The following is a 9,558-nucleotide window of genomic DNA, read 5'->3' on the forward strand; positions in this document are numbered from 1 at the left end:
GCCAAGACAATGAAAAAGACTACTAGTCCAGAATTACTCATTTTCTCTAGGATTTCCAATGCTATTCATTTCCTCCTACTTCTTGTCCCTTTAAATAGAATTAGGATACCCTACAATTTATTTCGAATTACAGAATTTTACGTGCTTATTCGGTTGCAGATTTGGAAACTGTTTTTTTTTTTTTTTTTTTTTGTTTCCAAAACAACAAAACCTATTTCTAGCATGTAACCATGCGTTTGCAATCAGTTTTAAAAACAAAAAAGCTAGAAACGGAAATATGGAAACAACTTTAAGTTGTCATCGAAAACAGGTTAATAGCACTCAAAACACACGTGGAACCTATTTCTAACTTAAGTGCACTGTGCCGCACAGTACCCATGATCCGTGGTGCTCATCCTCACATAGGCATCTTCCTCAACCTTCTTCATCCTACTCAACGTTCTCGCATTCACTCCTTACTTGTATGCTCATACCAAAATCACTCACCCAAGTGCAATGCAATGGCATTACACTCCCTTTATTTGTCTTCGTCTACCCTATGAAGTCGATATTTTCATGTGATTCCTAGAGTTCTTTCCTTTATTGTGCTAAAATATTTTGGCAAAGTTTACAAATATCCTTTACTTCAAGTTTGAAATATTGACAGATGGAAAAGTTCCACGTAAACGTTTTAGCTGTTCGAAGAACTCTTTGCCCTTAATTTTTCTAGTGCTTTAAATAATCGTAATAAATGTTTTGGAAGTAAATGTTTTGTCTTTTAAACGTGGACTGTCATATATAACATAAAGATGCCCCTTCAACTACCAACCTTTTTTAAAAGTCGCAATAAGTTTAAAGTGTTGTAAAATGATACATCAAACTACCAGAGTGTGCCGAAAGGGAACCTTTTTATTATATTCCGATAATATCCTTATTCTCCTAAGAACATAAATACAAAACTAAACTATACGATTTTATAAAATAAAAAATAAAAACAACCAATGGGTTGGTTAAATAGAAAAACAGAAATACAAAATTTTTTTGGATAAATAAAAAATTATTTACTGTGTTTGGAATAAACTAGAAATCGTTCGTGCAGTGTAAAAGATAGGCATAAATACTACCCCTCCACCTCTGGGGGTAAATCGCAGACTGCCGCTTTCCTTTTTCTTTTTCTTTTTTGTTTTTGGTTTTTTTTTTTTTTTTTTTTTTAGAAAGAAATAATTTTTAAATTATTGATTTAATAATTTAGTTTTTGAGAATACCGTTATCATAGGAATACAATAATAAACAGTTGCTTTTCTGACACATTTTGGTAGTTTAATGTACCATTCTAAAACACTTTAAATGTCATGGTGCTATTTCAAAGACGGCTGTTAGTTGGGGCGCTTTTTTTTCTTCCCATATTTTTGTAAGAATTTATATGTCAAACAATTTGTCCGTTTTGGACTCAATTTTAGAAATTAGTAAATAAGGTCAGAAAGAGTAAAAAAAAAAAAAAAAAAAAAAAGGAAGATGATTAGTGCACAACTATTTTTGGGTACTAGTCCATACGATGTCTTTAAATCCAACATCCTCTTGTGGAGACAAGGTATTGAGTTCGCTCCTTGTCTTTTTCATATGATTAAAAGTCGACCATTTTCCATTTCCAATCGGCTTAAACATTGTGGATAATTGGTGATGTAACATTTGTCGGGCATTTAAAAAGAATACAAGCAAGTGCATTGAACCAATATCAATAGAATGGAAAAGAAACATACATACAGGTAAAATAATATAAGATTCCAGAATTTCAGCTCTTCCGCGGAGTAAAAGAAACATAATATATCGTTGGTGCAAATTTGATCCTTTTCCTTTTCTGAGATTCATGAGATGTTTAAACCATGTATTGACCTCTTGTGCCCCACCTATAAATTTGTTTGCACCTAACAATTTAACCATGTTTAAACAGAGGCCTGCTAACGACTCATTTTCTAGTTTTGAACGAGAGTATTAACCAAGACCTCGCATGACAAATATTTGATACAATAGATATCATACCCAAGTAACCAAACAAAGTAGAAGGACTTTTCAGTTTTAAATTTGTACATTGCAGAGGGTGCTTCCTGGTGGGACGTGTTCCATGCACAAGAAATGATGAGCAAGGAAATGACCAATTAATTTTAGGGTAAAATACAAAATTGGTCATTATGATTTTCTTGCGTATCAAATTAGTCCTTTAATTTTCAAAGGTGATAAATTTGTCATTGTACTTTCTAATACTGTGAAATAAATCTTTCCATCGATTTTTCATGAGTAGAAAATTGAGATGGACTTGTTTCCACTTTTATTTTCCTTAATTCTTCTAATTCATCTAGCTGTAGCTTCCTTTGCTCACCAGCCTTGGTGAGGTAGAAATTTAGCTGCTTTATAGCCCAATAAGCCCGGTGCTCCAATTGCACAAGGAGGTGACAAGCCTTGCCATAAACGAGTCGGTAGGGAGACATGCCAATTGGAGTCTTGAATGCAGTCCAGTATGCCCACAAGGCGTCATTGAGTCAACGAGATCAGTCTTTCCTTGTCGGGTTCACCGTCTTTTCTAATATCCTCTTGATTTCTCTGTTGGATATCTCAACTTGCCCACTTATCTGAGGATGGTAGGGAGTTGCAACTTTATAAGTAATGCCATACTTGTTCATGAGTTGCTCAAAATATCGGTTGCAAAAATGCTTCCCTCCATCATTGATGATAGCACGTGGTGTCCCAAAACGTGCGAACACATTTTCCTTCAAAAATTGCAACACGATTCTGTGATCATTAGTCTTGCATGCAATAGCCTCCACCTACTTGGAAACATAATCCACCGCCACAAGGATGAAAAGATACCCATAAGAATTAGGGAAGGGCCCCATGAAATCAATGCCCCAAACATCAAACAGCTCCACTATAAGGATCGGGTTCAACAGCATCATATTCCTTCTTCCAATGCTCCCCAACTTTTGACATCTATGACAGGCTAAACAGTAGGCATGGGCATCATGAAAAATGGAGGGCCAATAGAATCCACTTTGAAGAATCTTCACCGCTGTCTTTTTAGAACTGAAGTGTCCTCCACATGCATGATCATGGCAAAAAGATAGGACATTTTGCTGGTCATTTTTAGGAACACATCTCCTTATAATCTGATCTAGGTAGTATTTGAACAGGTAAGGATCATCCCAAAAGAAGTGCTTCGCCCCAGCCAAGAATTTTGATCTATCTTGCCTGGTCCAATGTGATGGCATTTAGGCAGTGACAAGGTAGTTCACTATATCTGCGAACCATGGTGCAGTAATTTGAGAGATGTGCATAAGTTGTTAATCAGGGAATGTCTCAACAATCGGCACGGCATTTTCATTGAAGTCTACAACTAGCCTGGATAGATGGTCAGCTACCACATTCTCGAAACCCTTCTTGTCCCGAATTTCAATATCAAACTCTTACAACAACAGAATCCACTGGATGAGACGAGATTTAGCATATTTCTTTGACAATAGATATTTCAATGCAGCATGATCCTAGTAGACTAAGACTTTAGATCCTAGCAAGTAAGATCTAAACTTATCTAGAGCAAACACTACAGCTAACAACTCCTTTTCAATAGTTGAGTTATGCATTATTCAGAGTCTTGCTTGCATAGTATATGACATGCAGAATCTTCTCTAGTTGCTGACCCAAAATAGCTCCCACTGCATAATCGGAGACATCACACATTATCTCGAACGAAACCCCCCAATTAGGAGGTTGAATGATTGGTGTAGAAGTTAAGGTCTTTTTCAGAATCTCAAAGGTTGTCTGGCACTTGTCATTGAAATCAAAAGGAACATCTTTTTCCAGTAGATTACATAGAGGTCTTGCTATCTTATGGAAGTCCTTGATGAATCTTCTGTAGAATCCAGCATGTCCTAGAGATGACCGAATCTCCTTAACTATTCGCAGGGGCGGAAGGTTAGAGATCAGGTCAACTAAGGTTAGAGATCAGATTAACCTTAGACCTGTCAACCTCAATACCTTTGTTGGAAATTACATGCACCAAAATAATTCCTTGTTTTACCATGATGTGGCAGTTTTCCCAATTCAGAACCAGATTCTTCTCCTTACACCATACTAGCACCAATGTGAGATGATGTAGACACTCCCCAAATGATGAACCGAAGACTGAGAAGTCATCCATGAAGATCTCTAGGTGACGTTCAACCATATCTGAAAAGATGCTGATCATGCATCGCTGAAAAGTGGCGGGTGCATTACACAATCCAAACGGCATATGACGATAGGGAAACGTACCAAATGGACAAGTGAAAGTAGTCTTCTCTTGATCTTCAGGGTCCAGTGGAATTTGGTTGTAGCTGGAGTAACCATTAAGGAAACAGTAGAACTCATGGCCTGCCAATCTCTCCAACATCTGATTGATGAAAGGTAGAGGAAAATGGTCTTTTCTTGTCACGACATTTAACTTCCTGTAGTCAATGCGCACTCTCTATCCTGACTGCACACGAGTGGGGACCAACTCATTTTCCTTGTTCTTGATAACTGTAATCCCTGCCTTCTTCGGCACCACATGAATGGGACTCACCCATTTGCTCTCAGAGATTGGGTATATGATTCCCACATCTAGAAGTTTAATTACCTCTACTCGAACTACCTCTTGCATGGCCGGATTTAACCGTCTCTGTGGCTCGCGAGAAGTTTTAGCATTTTCTTCCCGATGAATCTTATGCATCACTATTGCAGGGCTGATTCCTTTAATATCTTCTATTGACCACCCGATTGCTTCTTTATGCTCTCTCAAAACTTCTAGCAGCTTCTGTTCCTGATCACTATCCAGGTTGGCAGCAATGATCATTGGGAGAGATTCTATAGGATCTAGATACTTGTACTTCTGGTTGTCTGGTAAAGGCTTCAACTCCCGCTTGACTGGCTCAGCTGCTAATGAAGATGGATCAGGGGATGATGTCAAAGTAATTTATGCAATCTCCGTCTCTATCTCAAGAGTTGAGTCTAACAGGGCGTCAGCTTGTTCCAATAGAGTGTCCAGTTCCATGTCACTTCCTAGTGCAATCAGGCATTCTCCTAAGGGGTCTTCAATATCTGGTTCATTGATAGTTTTCTCTACTATCTCCTCAATTAAGCATGTGCCTCTGACCTCCTCATACTCAAATGGCTGCTTGCTGATATCAAAGATGTTCAGCTCCACAGTCATGTTTCCAAATGATATCTTCATGACTCCAGTTCTACAGTTGATTAGGGCATTAGCTGTAGCTAAAAAGCGACACCCTAATATGATTGGAACTTAAATTTCTGCATTTTCCATCTCTGCATCTAAGATGATGAAGTCCACAGGGTAATATAACTTATCAACTTTGATCAGCACGTCTTCAATAATTCCCCTTGGAACCCTCACAGATCTATCGGCCAACTGAAGTGTAATTGAAGTGGATTTCAACTCTCCCAATCCCAGCCTGAACATATACTGAATATGGTAGTAGATTTACACTGGCCCCCAAATCCAACGGAGCTTTTTCAACTCGATTGTCACCAATATTGCAAGCAATGGTAGGACATTTAGGGTCCTTATACTTTACAGGCATCTTGTATTGCAAGATAGAGCTGACCTGCTCAGTCAAATAAGCTTTCTTGGGGACTTTCGTCTTTCTCTTGATGGTGACCAAACCCTTCAGAAATTTGTCATAAGAAGGAACTTGCTAGATGGCATCTAGGAATGGAATGTTTATCTGCACTTGCTTGAACACTTCCAAAATAGCATCGAACTTCGAGCTCTTCTTTGGTGCTATTAGTCTTTTGGAATACGGACCTTTGGGTATATACTTTTTGGAAGGGTCCTCAGCAATCAGAATGGTAATGTCTGGTCCTGTGTCTTCTGTAGGCTTGTCCTGGTTTTCCTTCTCTTCTACAGCCTCTGTGGTCTCTTCAGGCATGACCACTTGATTATCCACTTGATTATCCACTTGTTTTCCTGACCTCAAAGTGTTGATGGCTTGTACATGATCCTGACCATGCATAGAGGCAGAGGAACTTCAAATCACAAATTGCCCTTTTGGGTTAGGCACAGGCTGACTAGGGAACTTTCCTCTTTCTCTTTTCCCCACTTGATTTGCTGTCTAGCCAACTTGTCCTTCTACAATGATCACGGCCTGCTTAAGTTCTTGTATGTCTCTATTGTTAGCCATGTTGGAATTCCTCATCTCCTGTACGATTTGATTGGTGAAACCTTTTAGCTCTTGTATATCTTGGGAATTGCTCATGGTAGCATTTTTCATATCTTGTATGTTCTTATCCATTGATTGCATGAATGCTTTCATCATGCCTTTCAGTGATGACTGTGGTGTAGGCTGTGGCCCATAAGTGGTGGATTGATAAGCAGGAGGTTGAGTTTGGTGAGAAGGCCTGAACTGATTCTGAGCTTGAGTGGATGTATCTCTTTGGTTCAATGGTTGATTTTGCTTCCAAGAGAAATTGGGGTGATTCCGCCACGCTGAATTGTAAGTTTTAGAAGAAGACGGTCCGGTTGTGGGTTTTCAGTATTCATTGAAGGCATTGACTTGCTTAGTTGGATAGTCTATTGACAGAGTTGGGTAGTTTTGAGTGAAGTGCATTTTACTCTCACATAACCCGCATGCATCAACTTGGTAAGTATCTGCTACATTCACTGGTTTGTTTAAGACCATAGGGTCAAACTGACGCCTGAGAACCTTGAACTCCTCACTTAATTCAGCATCATTCCTCACCTCATAGATGCCTCTAATCTTGGGAGCGGGTTGTTGTCTGTCCCAACTATCTTGAAAATCCCATTGTTGTGCTCGTTCAGCCATTTCGTCCAAAGTTTTATGGGCTTCATCCCCAATAAGACTTAAGAATTCTCTACCATTCATCGTCTCAAGCGAGTTTCGTTCACTTGGTGTTAGTCCCCTATAAAAAATTTGAACAAGCACCTCATTCTCAAACCCGTGGGGTGGGCATTTTATTGTAAGCTCTTTAAACTTCTCCCAGCTATTGGTGAATCTTTCCCCTTATTTCTGTCTGAAATTGGTGATTTGTAGACGGAGGGCATTGATTTTGGAAATTGGGAAAAACTTGTGGTAAAACTTGCTTTGCAGCATATCCCAAGAAGTGATAGATCTAGGTCTATTGTTGAGTAGCCAGGATTTTGCCCTAAAATGTAGGGACAGAGGGAATAATCGAAGACGCATCGCTTCTGTTGGGGCATTTTGCGTATTAACAATGTCGCAAATTTTCAAAAAAATCCTCTCATGAACATATGGATCCTCATTCTCTAATCCTCTAAATGTAGGATGGTGACCTATTGTACTCGGCTTCAGCTCCAAGCGAGTAGCTGGCAACACTATACACGACGGTGTGTTGGTAATATTGGGTACAAATAGCTCCCTAAGGGATCTAGGTTGCTTTCGTTCTCCCATCCTAATAGACTTTTCTGAATCAGACTCTGAACTTTGAGAATTGGTGGGTGAGTTTGGTGGCTGTCTTAGATTCTCTCTTGCCGTTCTTTCAATTTCAGGATCAAAAGTGTTTACCTCCAGTCATGAGGCGTGGCCCCCAACCGATTGAAGTAAGTGCTGAACAAGAGAAATGACCCATTAATTTTAAGATGGCAAGTTAAAGTGACAAGTAGAATTTCTTGTAGAGTATAGGTAAACATCAGTAATCCCTTTGAAACTACTTGAGGGCTGTGTGTGAGACGGGACGACAATCGCAATCGGTCGAGGTGAGACCTTGGATTGGAGTCAGTTCGATAATGATAGAGTGACATTCCTTCTTCGGCTTATTTATTGGAGAATACATTTATTAATTTTTAGAAAAAAAGAAAGACAAAGTTGTGAAGATATAGAATAAATCACTTATAGGAGAATTCATGATTTAAATGAACATATTGTCAGCGTGTGACTTGGAACGAACAAAGAATAACTGAAAATAAGTGAAGGTCAGTAGAAAATAAAGCTAGACCCATGTTGAAAAGGAACTCACTAGCCAACAAGGGATTGTTGGGTAGAGTCTCACCGCTGAAAGAAAGATGAGTCGCACCTCACAACGAGAAATTGCATCTCAAACAAAAGAATCACACTCAAACGCATAATTTCAAATTGAAAAAACTTTAGTCATCTATTAAAATAATTATACTTGCATCACCTTATATAACCAACTTATTGAATAATAAAAACATAACACAAAAAGGACTCTACTACGTAGAAACAAAAGATGAATCCAACATATAAAAATAGAAACAGAAATAGGATAAGAAACAAAACACGATTACACTAGAAAATAAAATGACATAACATTAGTAAAGGCTCGAGGCTTCTTTAACGTAATGAATTCCCTAAGGAATGCTGACTCTTGGGAGCTTCTCAACGACCCATGTTGATAAGCTTGAGAATAAAAAAATGGTTAATTGGTGATGTAGCTTGATGCAGTAGTAGTGACGCTTCAACTTCAAGTATGATTCGGTTGCCACTTAAACATTAAATCGTAGTTTCGACTCCCAAAATTGCAAGCGTAAATCCCATCCTCATGAACCCTCCAGTGGCACTCTGAATTTGGATGGGGACAATACTTTTTTAGAAAACCATTATCGTACTTGAAGATAGTGAAGGTCTGATGTCCAATGTCAAGTTGCAGAAGTAGAGTGTGGTGTGAAGAAATTTTCTTGTAAAAACCCAAGAGAACTCTGAATGGGCAGGGATCAAGTGGAGGCCTAGATCATTGTCTCTTGACTGACAACGATCTCCTAGAAGTGCTCATTGGAACTAGTTTTCAATGTGAATCTGGTAAGCATTGTAAATTAGCGGTTGACTCATGCAACAAAGAGCCAAGACAATAAAAATGACTACTACTCCAAAATTACTCATTTTCTTTACAATTTCCAATGCCTTTGATTTCCTCCTACTTCTTGTCCCTTTAAATAGGATTTGGATCCCCTACAATTTCTTTCAAATTATGGAATTTTAGGAGCTTATTCAGTTGCAGATTTGGAAATAGCTTATTCAGTTCCAAAACAGCAAAACCTGTTTCTACCGTGTAACCGTGCGCTTTAAAATAGTTCTGAAAGAAGTTGATTTTGCGGAATGATAAGTGCAGTTTTCTCATTAAGCTTAAATAGAAAAACATAGTTACAATTATAATCCATCACCAACTATATTAACATAAGTTGATGTGAATGAGATATCTAACAACATAACCCTATCATTTGACCTAATACTAATATGAAATTAATAACAAGAAAGGTTGAATGCAAGTAGATTACTTAAGAGTAATCTATTTGCATTCAATGACGTAATACACTTAGAAGTAGGAGATAAAGTAGGAATAGAAGTCTTCAGAAGAATCGCGTATGGGCTCGAGCGTAGTAGTGAGTGCGCTCGAGCCAACATAGGATGGCAACTAGCTGTTACTGGTCATTACAAGTGTGCTCGATCTCTCTGAGGCTTGCGCTCAATCGCAAGGGACAGCAAGCTTATCAGCAGTATGCTTAAAACGTTTGGCAATCAGTTTTAGAAACAAAAACGCTAAAAAGGGAAATATGGA

At 38.5% G+C, this 9,558-nt stretch overlaps 1 non-coding gene and 1 pseudogene across 1 annotated transcript; one reads left to right on the forward strand and one right to left on the reverse strand.

The window, feature by feature from the left end:
• Positions 1-2,525: 2,525 nt before the first annotated feature.
• Positions 2,526-6,890, reverse strand: LOC148583651 (uncharacterized; annotated as a pseudogene).
• A 70-nt stretch (positions 6,891-6,960) lies between these two features.
• Positions 6,961-7,067, forward strand: LOC132191205 (small nucleolar RNA R71). The gene has a single exon (XR_009441233.2). It is a non-coding gene; the product is annotated as a small nucleolar RNA R71 (small nucleolar RNA).
• Positions 7,068-9,558: the final 2,491 nt, after the last annotated feature.

Source organism: Corylus avellana, chromosome 9 (genome assembly GCF_965113065.1).
Source record: "Corylus avellana chromosome 9, dhCorAvel1.hap1.2, whole genome shotgun sequence".
In the NCBI taxonomy this organism is placed as follows: domain Eukaryota; kingdom Viridiplantae; phylum Streptophyta; class Magnoliopsida; order Fagales; family Betulaceae; genus Corylus; species Corylus avellana.